Below are 10,760 nucleotides of genomic sequence, written 5' to 3'. Positions count from 1 at the left end.
GGGAGAAGGGTGCAACAATGAATGAATGGAATTCCAAAATCTCTGTAGATGTTCATTGAAATGAAAAATAAACATCCAAACTCTCTGTAGATGTTCATTGAAATGAAAAATAAACAAACCAAATTAAATTTTAAAAAAGTATACATTCATGCAAAGGCTAAATAAAGTATACATATTTTGTTGTTACATGTCAAATCAGAACCAACTCATAGTTAACCCTCCATTAAGTTTTCAAAGGCTGTAAAGGACACAGGAGGAGATTGGCCATTTTTCTCCTGCAAAGCAGCTGGTAGATTCGACCTGCCTACTTTTGTGTTGCCAGCACAACTCCTTCCTTACCACTAGGCCACCAAAGCTCCTTATAGAAATATGGGATAATAACACTTTAGCTGTTGTTGTTGTTGTTGTTGTTATGTGCCATCGAGTCGTTTGCGACTCATAGTGACCCTATGTACAACAGCTCTAAACCCTGCTCTATCCTGTGCCAATCGCGCTGCCTCTGACACACCCATCCCGATTACCCCAGTCACCGAATCAATCCATCTCATAGAGGGTCTTCCCCTCTTGTGCCGTCCCTCCACCCTCCCAAGCATGATGTCCCTCTCCAAGGACCTGTCCCTCCTTGCAACATGTCCAAAGTATGTCAGACGAAGCCCCAGAATCCTTGCCTCCAAGGAGAAGCTTGGTTTAACCCTCTCTAGGATGAATCTGTTTGTTTCCTTGGCAGTCCATGGTACATTCAAGACTCTTCTCCAGCACCACAGCTAAAAGGCATCAATTCTCCTTCTGTTCTCCCTAGTCATTGTCCAATTCTCTGATGCATAACAAGTGATTGCAAATGCCATGGCCTGTATCAGGCGCACCTTCGTCTCCAGAGAGACACCATTGCTCTTCAGTACTTTAGAGAGGTCCCTAACAGCAGACTTTCCCATCGCAATACGTTTTTTTATTTCCTGACTGCTGGTACCAAGAGTGTTGACCGTGGAGCCGAGCAAACTGAAGCTGTGAACAATCTCAATCTCTTCGCCATCCATCCTGATGCTACCAATTGATCCAGTGGTGAGAATCTTTGTCTTCTTGACATTGAGCCTCAGTCCATACTGAAGGCTGCAGTCCTTGACCCTCTGCAGCAAGTACATGAGGTTCTCCTTGGTTTCAGCAAGCAAGGTTGTGTCATCTGCATAACGCAGATTGTTAATAAACTACTTTTTATTGCATCAAATATAATAATAATCTATAAACAAAAGAAAAATATGACACATTTGTTTACTCTGATTTGAAAAATCAAAGAATCATACCTTATGAATAATTTAATATCTCAAAGTATCAAAAGAAAAATACATAAAAACTTTTGAAAAAATATTCTAAATTCAATAGAAATAACGTTTCTAACTAACTTTTTAAGGGATCCAACAAATTAAGAATAACTCATTGAAATTTACTACAGCAATTTTTATAGTTTAATTGACATGAATCACATTTGAAAAACACATTAAAGCAAGATATCATTTTATGGACTATACAGCTTTATTTAGTTTGAAAAGCAATCTTATCTGTAAATTTCATATAAAGTACACCATAAGTAAATGTCATTTGCTTCCCTTTCCTCTTAATACTTTCCTACATTTATTCTGCTTTTCGTTAAGAAAATTAACTGCTGACTTTAGTGTCTTTTGACCTTGGAAAACATTTTGTCTTTGGTCTAGCATATTCAAGTGTTTGTTGTTGTTAGATGCCTTTTTCTACTATTTATATATTCATGGATGCCAACTATTTATAGTCATCCTATGAGTAATAGATTTGAACCTTATCCTATTCTGAGTCATCCTCATGGTCTCTTATATGCTTAGGCTTATTGTTAGAGTCACTGAGTAGATCTATTTTGTTGAGGATCTTTTCTTTTTCTGACCCTTCACCTTTCCTGGAATGTTGTATTTTTCCACGAACTTGTCCTTTTTGAAAAGATATCAGTAGCACCTGAAAAGAAGTTCTGCCATTCTTGTCTCTAAGGAGCACTCCAAGATAGACTTGTTTGTTCTTTTGGTATTCTGTGGGATATTCAGTACTTTTCTCCAATATCACAATTCAAGTTATCAATTCTTCCTTCTGTCATGCCTACCATTGTCTGACTTTCAGATGCATAGGAAGCAATTGAAAATACCAAGACTCCATATCTTAGTTTTGGTTTTATTTTTTTTAATTTAGGTTGTTTATTTTCCATTTCAATGAACATCTACAAAGATTTTGGGATTCCATTCATTCATTGTTGCACCCTTCTCCCCGCACAAACCCCTCCCTCCTCCCCCCCCATTTGCTCTTGAAAAGCAAAAGAAAAACTCCCTCATTGGTACACAATCGCCCCCCCCCGCACCTCCCCAAACCCCACCCCCTACCCCCAAATATAATCCACTCTGCAACCCTCATTGCATACTCCTACGATAAAAATAATGCCCTAAAATATAATACTTTTAGACTATTCTCTCCCCCATAGACTTCAATGCCGTAGTTTTTAAACTGACATTATTGTGCTTTAGCACTTTGGAGAGGTCTCCCTCATAGTAGATTTTCCCAAAATTACCTAGACCAAGAAGCTCTTGTCCAAATGGAGCAAGGGAACACTACATGGCTTAAAATCAGGAAGGGTGTACATTAGGAATGTATCTTTTTTCCATACCTACTTAATTTGCATGCCAAGCAAATAATTAGAGAAGCTGGACTCTATGAAGAGGAATGTGGCATCAGGATCAAAGGAAAGCTCATCAAAAACCTGCGTTACGCAGATGACAAAACCTTGCTTGCTGAAAATGAGGAAAACTTGAAATACTTGCTGCAGGAAATCAAGAACTATAGCTTTTTTAAAAAATTATTTTTACTATTATTTTTGTGTAAGTGTACCATCAAATCAGATCTGACTGGTACAGGAGAAGATTGCCCCTTCTTCCCCTGCAGAGCATCTGGTGTATTCGAACCATGCGCCTCTGGGATTGTGAACTATAGCTTTTAATATTGATTACATCTCAATATCAAGAAGACAAAAATCCTCACCAATAGATCAATAGGCAACATCATAATAGAGAATCATCTTGCTTGGATCAACAATCAATAACTTTGGTACCAGCAGTCAGGAGATCAAGAGACATATTGCCCTGGGCAAATATGCTATCAAGGATCTTTCTAAAATAATAAAGAAAAAGTAATAAAATAATAAAATGTCAGTCTGAAGACTAAAATACACCTGATTCAAGCCATGATCTTTTCATTCTTTTACTATGCATCTTTCATTCTTTTGCTATGCATCTGAGAGCTGGTGATAGAAGAAGAACTGATGTATCTGAGTCGGTAGTGTTGAAGAAGAGTACTGACTATTCCATAGACTGCAAAAGAAAAAACAGATTTGTCTTGGAAAAAAAGAAGCCAAAGTGCTCCTTGGAGGCAAAGATGACAAAGCTTTGTCTCAAATACTTTGGGCATGTTGCTAGGACACGTTATTCCTCAGAAAGGGACATCATACTTGGAAAGGTGAAGAGCCAGTGAAAGAGAAGACTCCCAATGAAACGGACTGACAGAGTGACTACCAAAACGGACTTAGGTGTACTAGAGACAATAAGACTGGCACAGGATAGGACAGGGTTCAAATCTGTTGTTCATAGCATCACTGTGAGTCGTATTCAACTCTATTGCACCTAACAACAACTAAAATATCTCTTGATTTCTTGATTGCTGATACCACAGGTGTTGATATTGGATCCAAGTAAATTGAAATTGTTGGCAATTTCAATCTTTTCTTCATCTGTCATGACATTGCTAATCAGTCTAATGTTGAGGATTTTTATTTCCTTGACATTGTAATCAATATTGAAGGCTGTATTCTTGGATCTTCTGCAGCAAGTTCCTCAAGTTCTCCTTGCTTTCAGCAAGGTTGTGTCATCTGCATAGCACAGGTTGTTGATGAGGCTTCTCCAATGCTGACGCCACATTCTTCTTCATAAAGTCCAGCTTCCTGAATGCTTTGCTCTGCATATAGATTAAATAGGTATAGAGAAAGGATCCAACCTTGACACACATCTTTCTTGATTTTAAACTATGCAATATTCCCTTATTGTGTTCAGACAACTGCTTCTTGGTCTACGTATAGGTTTCACATGAGCACAATTATGTGTTCTGGGATTCCCATTCTCAATGTTAGCCTAAATTAGTTATGATCCACACAGACAAATGTCTTTGGATAGTTAATAAAACACAATTAAATATCTTTCTGCTATTCTCTGCTTTCAGTCAAGATCTATCTTGCCTTGAACCTCTTCTGAATCCTTGAGTGTCTGGTAGTTCAGTGTCAATGTACTACTATTCCAGTCATTTTAAAATAATCTTCAGAATGATTTTACTTGCATGTGATATTAATATTATTGCTCAATAATTTACACATTCTCTTGGATCTTTTTTTGGGGAATGGGAACAAATATGGATCTCTGTCAGTTGACCAGGTAGTTGTCTTTCAAATTTCTTGACATAGACTAGTGAACACTTCCAGGGCTGCATCTCTTTGCTGAAGTATGTCAATAGGTATTTCATCATTTTCTGGGGCCATTTAAAAAAATTAATTTAAATGAAAGTTTACAGAGACTTAGGGTTTCCAGTCATTCATTGTTGCACTTTTCTCCCTGCCCATCCTCTCCCCACAATTCACTCTTCTCCTTGAAAAGTAAAAGAAAAACTCTTTCATTGTTATGCAATCCTCCATCAAGGTCCACTCCATTGTGCAGCCTTCATTCTGGACTCCTATAATGACAATAATACTCAATCATATATCCCTTTTAAAGAATTCTCTCCCTCATCTGTTTCAATGCAGTATACATCATTCGCTCCCCTCTTTGTCTTCCCTCAACTCCGATGTCAGTCCCATTTTACAACAGTGGGACCTTATTTTTTGCCAAAGCCTTCAGTGTGGCTTGAACTTCTTCCTTCATTACCACTGGTTCTTGACCATATGTTACTTCTGGAAATGTTTCAGTATGGATCTATCCTTTTTTAGTACAATGACTCTGTTGAATCTCTCCATCTTCCTTTGATGCTTCCTGCACCATTCTGAATTTTTTAAAAAAGATATTTTATATTGGTTTCCATAAAAATTCATATATATTGTGTTTCACACTTTCTTCCATTCACATTGTCTTTCATACAATCATTCCCATATATTGTGTTTCATAAAAATAATCACCATTAATCTATGCCCTGTCTTTTCAGGTCCCTGCTGAACCTTTCCCATTTCCTTCACCCCCTCCTTCTGCCCACCAAATTCTGCAACTCCATGATTTCCCCCTGCCCACCTTCATGCCCCTGTTCCCTCCTTTCCTCTCTTTCATAAACATTTAGCCAGTTCTTCTTCTTCTTCTTTCCCCCCTCCAATAATGGTCTTATGAAGTATTTGCCCTTAATAGACTGAGTTAGTTCAGTCAGTATAATGCTCTCTAGTCTCTCTCATTTTATACAGTATTTTATTAAATCATTGACCCTGAGTGCTGCATAGTATTCCATTATATAATGAAACCACAATTTCCCAAACCATTTGTTTGTTGATGAACATTTGGGCTGCTTCCATGTTCTTGCAATTGTGGATATGCTGCTATGACTATTGGGTATACAAATCTCCATGGTGTCTTATTTCTCATTTCCTTGGGGTATATTCCTAGCAGTGGAATAGCTGAGTCATATGGAATCCATATGTTTAGGTTTTTGAGGATATGCCCAATTAACTGCCTTTCAGAGCAGTTGTACCATTTTACAATCCTGTCAACAGTGTATGAGAGTTCTAATCTCTCCACATCCTCTCCAGTATTTATTGCTTGCTGTCCTATTAAATTTTACTACTGCTACTTGAGTGAGATGTATCTCATTGTGGTTTTGATTTGCATCTCTCTGATTGCCAGTTGATCTGAGACCTAGGGATAAAACTCAAAACCATAAAGGTAATAAGAGACAAAATGGGACAAAACTTAGAAGGCCTAGCCTTTGGTATAAAGAGGCTGGCAAATACAGCCAGGAAAGTACAATCAAGAGAGGATATAATCAATGAATTGAGCCTTCTAAAGATCAAATCCCTGTGCACATCAAAAACTTTTTCCAAGACAGGGCAATGGTGATTACAGTCCTATGTTGATTAATTATATAAAATATTATTACTTGGAATGATTGTATGAAACACCATGTGAATGAAGGATAATGTGAAATATAATGTATACAAACTTTTTAAGTAAATCAATACAAAAATAAAAATTAAAAATCAAACAAACCACTTTTTCCAGTAGTGTGAAATGAAAACCTGACAGAGAAAAACATTTGTCAATGTCATCTTAGAAAAGGGTCTCATAACAAAAGTTTACAGAATACTCCTGGGCCTCCACAAGAAAAAGACTAATAACCCAGTTACAAAATGGGCAAAAGAGATGGGAAGACTTTACACAGAAGAAGACATTTGCATGACCAACAGACAGATGAAGAAATGCTCAAAATCACTGGCAGTCAGAGTGATGCAAATCAAAACCATTCTAAAATTTGTCCATAGGCTCTTTCAGTGTTGTCACTCAAGACTTGAATTTTTCCTCATTTTTTTTCAGCTTGAAAAATGCTGAGCATGTTCTTCCTTTTTGGTGTAACTCCATCTTCTTGAGCTGTTCTTTGAGAGCTGTCTGTATCTCTGATATTAGTATTTCTTTCCGTTGTTTTGGCCTATGTTCTAGTGTAAGTTTCAAAGTTTCTTTTAATATTCACTTTGGTCTTTTCTTTCTCTCTTGTCTTTATAACGATCTTTTGCTTTCTTCATGGATGATGCCCTTCATCTCACGCCATCTGGTCTTCAGTTATTAGTGTTTTATGCATAAAATCTCTTTTTGAGATGGCTTTTAAATTCACATTGGATAGACACAAGGCCATATATTCATTCTGTGGATTTGTTTTCTTTTTTTTAATCTTCAACCAGAACTTGCCTATGAGTCATTGATGGTCTCTTCAATAGTCAGCCCTTGATCTTGATTGGACTGCTGATACTGAGATTCTCTATTGACTCTTTCCACATAATTAGCCAATCTGATTTCTGTTCAGATGAGGTCTTTATGTATGTTGTTGTTGTTGTTATGTGCCGTCGAGTCGCCTGCCACTCATAGCGACCCTATGTACAACAGCCCTAAACTCCACTCTGTCCTGTGCCAATCGCACTGTCTCTAACACTCCCATCCTGATTACCCCAGTCACTGAATCAATCCACCTCATAGAGGGCCTTCCTCTCCTGCGCTGTCCCTCCACCCTCCCAAGCATGATGTCCCTCTCCAAGGACCAGTCTCTCCTCACAACATGTCCAAAGTATGTTAGAAGGAGCCTCAGAATCCTTGCCTCCAAGGAGGCACCCAGTTTAACCCTTTCCAGGACAAATCTGTTTGTTTTCCTAGCAGTCCATGGTATTCTCAATACTCTTCTCCAGCACCACAGCTCAAAGGCATCAATTCTCCTTCTATCCTCCTTGGTCATTGTCCAACTCTCTGATGCATAACAAGTGATTGCAAAAACCATGGCCTGTATCAGACGCACCTTAGTCTCCAAAGAGATACTATTGCTCTTCAGCACTTTGGAAAGATCCCTAACAGCAGACTTTCCCATGGCAATGCGCCTTTTAATTTCCTGGCTGCTGGTGCCAAGACTGTTGACTAAGGAGCCAAGCAAACTAAAGCTGTGTACAATCTCAATCTCTTCACTATACATCCTGATGCTGCCAATTGGTCCAGTGGTGGGAATCTTTGTCTTCTTGACATTGAGCCTCAATCCATCCATATTGTAGGCTGCAGTCCTTGACACTCTGCAGCAGGCGCTTCAGGTCCTCCTCAGTTTCAGCAAGCAGGGTTGTATCATCAGCATAACGCAGATTGTTGATAAATCGTCCACCAATCTTGACCCCACATATCTCCTCATAGAGCCCAGCCTCCCGGATAATCTGTTCTGCATATAGGTTGAAAAGATATGGAGATAGGATGCATCCCTGGAGTACGCCCTTCCCAATTTTGAACCATGCAGTGTTCCCTTGCTCTGTTCTGACGACTGCCTCCTGGTCCAAGTATAAGTTTCGCATTAGAATGATCAAGTGTTCTGGGATTCCCATTCTTCTCAGAGTCAGCCACAGTTTGTTATGATCTACACAGTCAAAAGCCTTTGCATAGTCAATGAAAAAAAAATTAAAAAGTGAACTGGGGGAAGGAGGAGGGAGAAAAATGTGCAACAATGAAAGAATGAAAATCCAACTTTTCTGTAAACTTTCGTTAAAATCACAATTAAAATAAAATGTTTACATTTTAAAAATAAAAATATTATAGCCTCAGAAACTCAGTAGAGAGTTTCTGTAAGTTAGAATTAACTATATAGCAATGAGTTTGATTTTTGCGTTTATACTATGACCTTAATGACAGAAATGAAGCCAGAGACCAAATTAAAGTGTTACAATCAGTGATTCATTCATTACAAACAACTCTTTTAAAAACAAAAAATCAACACAATATAAATGGCAACTATACATATTATAAATGGCAACTATACATAAAGAGATTTAAATCTCTTTATGTATAGTTGCCATTTATATTGTGTTGATTTTTGGTTTTTAAAAAAGTTGTTTGTAATGAATGAATCACTGATTGTAACAGCTTTAATTTGGTCTTTAGCTTCATTTCTGTTATTAAGGTCATAGTATAAACCCCAAAAATCAAACTCATTGCTATATAGTTAATTCTAACTTACAGCAACTCTCTACTGAGTTTCTGAGGCTATAATATTTTTATTTTTAAAATGTAAACATTTTAATTGTGATTTTAACGAAAGTTTACAGAAAAGTTGGATTTTCATTCTTTCATTGTTGCACATTTTTCTCCCTCCTCCTTCCCCCAGTTCACTTTTTAATTTTTTTTAGCATGAAAACAGCAGCTTTATTTCCAGTAGATTTGTGGAATGAGCTCAGCAACAGGGTATTAACTACAGGAGTTCATGGGGAAGTGTGGACTGCTGTTGGGCCTAGTAGTTAGGTGGCTCCAGGTCCTTCTTGTCATTGGCTGTAAGCTTGGCACTGGACTGCAAGGAAGTACTGTGTCTCTCCAGGGAGGGCCCTTTCTTCTTGGGGGTTTTGGGCTTGGGTGAGAACCTGGGCTCCTTTCTTCTCTAGTTCTTCCTTCAACCTCTGGTGCTTCTCCTGCAGCTGCTGGCACCTCTCCTGTAGCTGCTGCTGGTGCTGGGTTGCAGTCTCCAGATGCTCCTTAGCTTTGTCATTTTCCTCTTCAAATATGCACAGTGGCCACGACCCCCTTGCTGCGCAGGAAGAGTCCTTCACTGATGGTCAAGGGACCTTCAGCCCCACACAAGGAGTTTAGTCAATGCTTTACATCCTCCAGCTTTGCCTGGATCAGCTTCTGTTCCTTGAGTAACTGCTCCTTACTGCTGTCTAGGGTGCCGATCTCCTGTGCCAGTCGCTCTGATTTATGGAACTCCCAGAGGTCCTTATGCTGTCCCATAAGATCCTCTAGCTGCTCCTCAAAATTTAACCTTAGCTGCCTCTGTTTGAGAATTTCTTCCTCAATCTGGGCATTGGGGGCACAAATTCGGTTTTTGCACTCCTGCAACACTGTGTACTTCTTCTGTGCCTCATTGTCTTTCTCCTGGCAGTACAGACGCAAGATCCTCAGTATCTCTTGCTTTTCGTTCAAGATCTCCTTCAAGTGGACCTTCTCTCCATTCACTGACTCTAGTTCCTTCTGCAGGGCCTCGCACAGGACCTGAGCCTCTCTCAGCTCCTCACTGGCTTTCTTTTTGGCTTGTTGAAGCTCATTAATCCAGTTAACCTCAACTCAAGGTTCCAAGTTTCCAGCTTTTTGCAGCTTTTCCACCATTTCCATCATGTCTTCAAATTTCTTTGAGGATGTGGCCTGCCCATCACCCTTTTCAAGCAGCGGCTTTGTGGTGGAAGGCCCAGGGTTTCCCACACACTTTTAAAAAAAATATTCATTCATTGCTGCAGTTTCTTCCCTCCTCCACCCTTTCCCTATGCTTCCCCCAGGCCTCTTTGCAATGTACTTCTTATTCTGGACCAAAGTCTTACACATAATGCTTAATCATGTTTTCCTTTTAAACCGTTTCTCCCTAATCTGTTCCAATACAGTGTGCACACCCATGTTTATTGCTGAGTTATTCACAGTATCAAAGAGGTGGAAACAACCCAAGTGCCCATCAACAAACAAATGGATAGAAAAACTATGGTATAGTCACACAATGGAACACTATGCAGCACTGAAAACTAATGAACTTGCAAAACATTATACAACATGGGTGACCCTGGAGGACATTATGCTGAGTGAAATGTCTCAGTCTTAAAAGGATAAATACTGCAAAACACCACTGCTATGAAGCAGGACTGACATGGGGGGTTGGAAGGAGAATAAGAAAGGTGTTGATAGATAATAAGACTATAATCTTAATGGGAGAAAATGTCTTTATTCTACTGAGAGAGATGTTAGTAGGTTGCAACCATTAGTTAGCAGACCAACATACAAGCTTCAATGCCATCAAAGCTCCTCTAATACAGGGTAAAATAAAAAAAAGTAATAAAACGAAAACAGAGGGAGAGAGAGAAGAAAAAGATCATGAAGCCTCACTAGCCTGATTTTAGTCTGGCACCACCACTTGTTAGCATAAAACACCAAGTCATTTTATTATGTCTGTCTCCGTTTCCTCAGCTG

At 38.9% G+C, this 10,760-nt stretch overlaps 1 pseudogene; it reads right to left on the bottom strand.

The window, feature by feature from the left end:
* Positions 1 to 9,076: 9,076 nt before the first annotated feature.
* Positions 9,077 to 9,950, bottom strand: LOC102856744 (annotated as a pseudogene).
* Positions 9,951 to 10,760: the final 810 nt, after the last annotated feature.

This window comes from Elephantulus edwardii, unplaced genomic scaffold (assembly GCF_000299155.1).
Source record: "Elephantulus edwardii isolate Elephantulus edwardi_28Jun2011 unplaced genomic scaffold, EleEdw1.0 scaffold00083, whole genome shotgun sequence".
In the NCBI taxonomy this organism is placed as follows: Eukaryota; Metazoa; Chordata; class Mammalia; order Macroscelidea; family Macroscelididae; genus Elephantulus; species Elephantulus edwardii.
The sequence above is the reverse complement of the archived record's forward strand: the minus strand, read 5'-3'. Positions and strand labels throughout refer to the sequence as shown.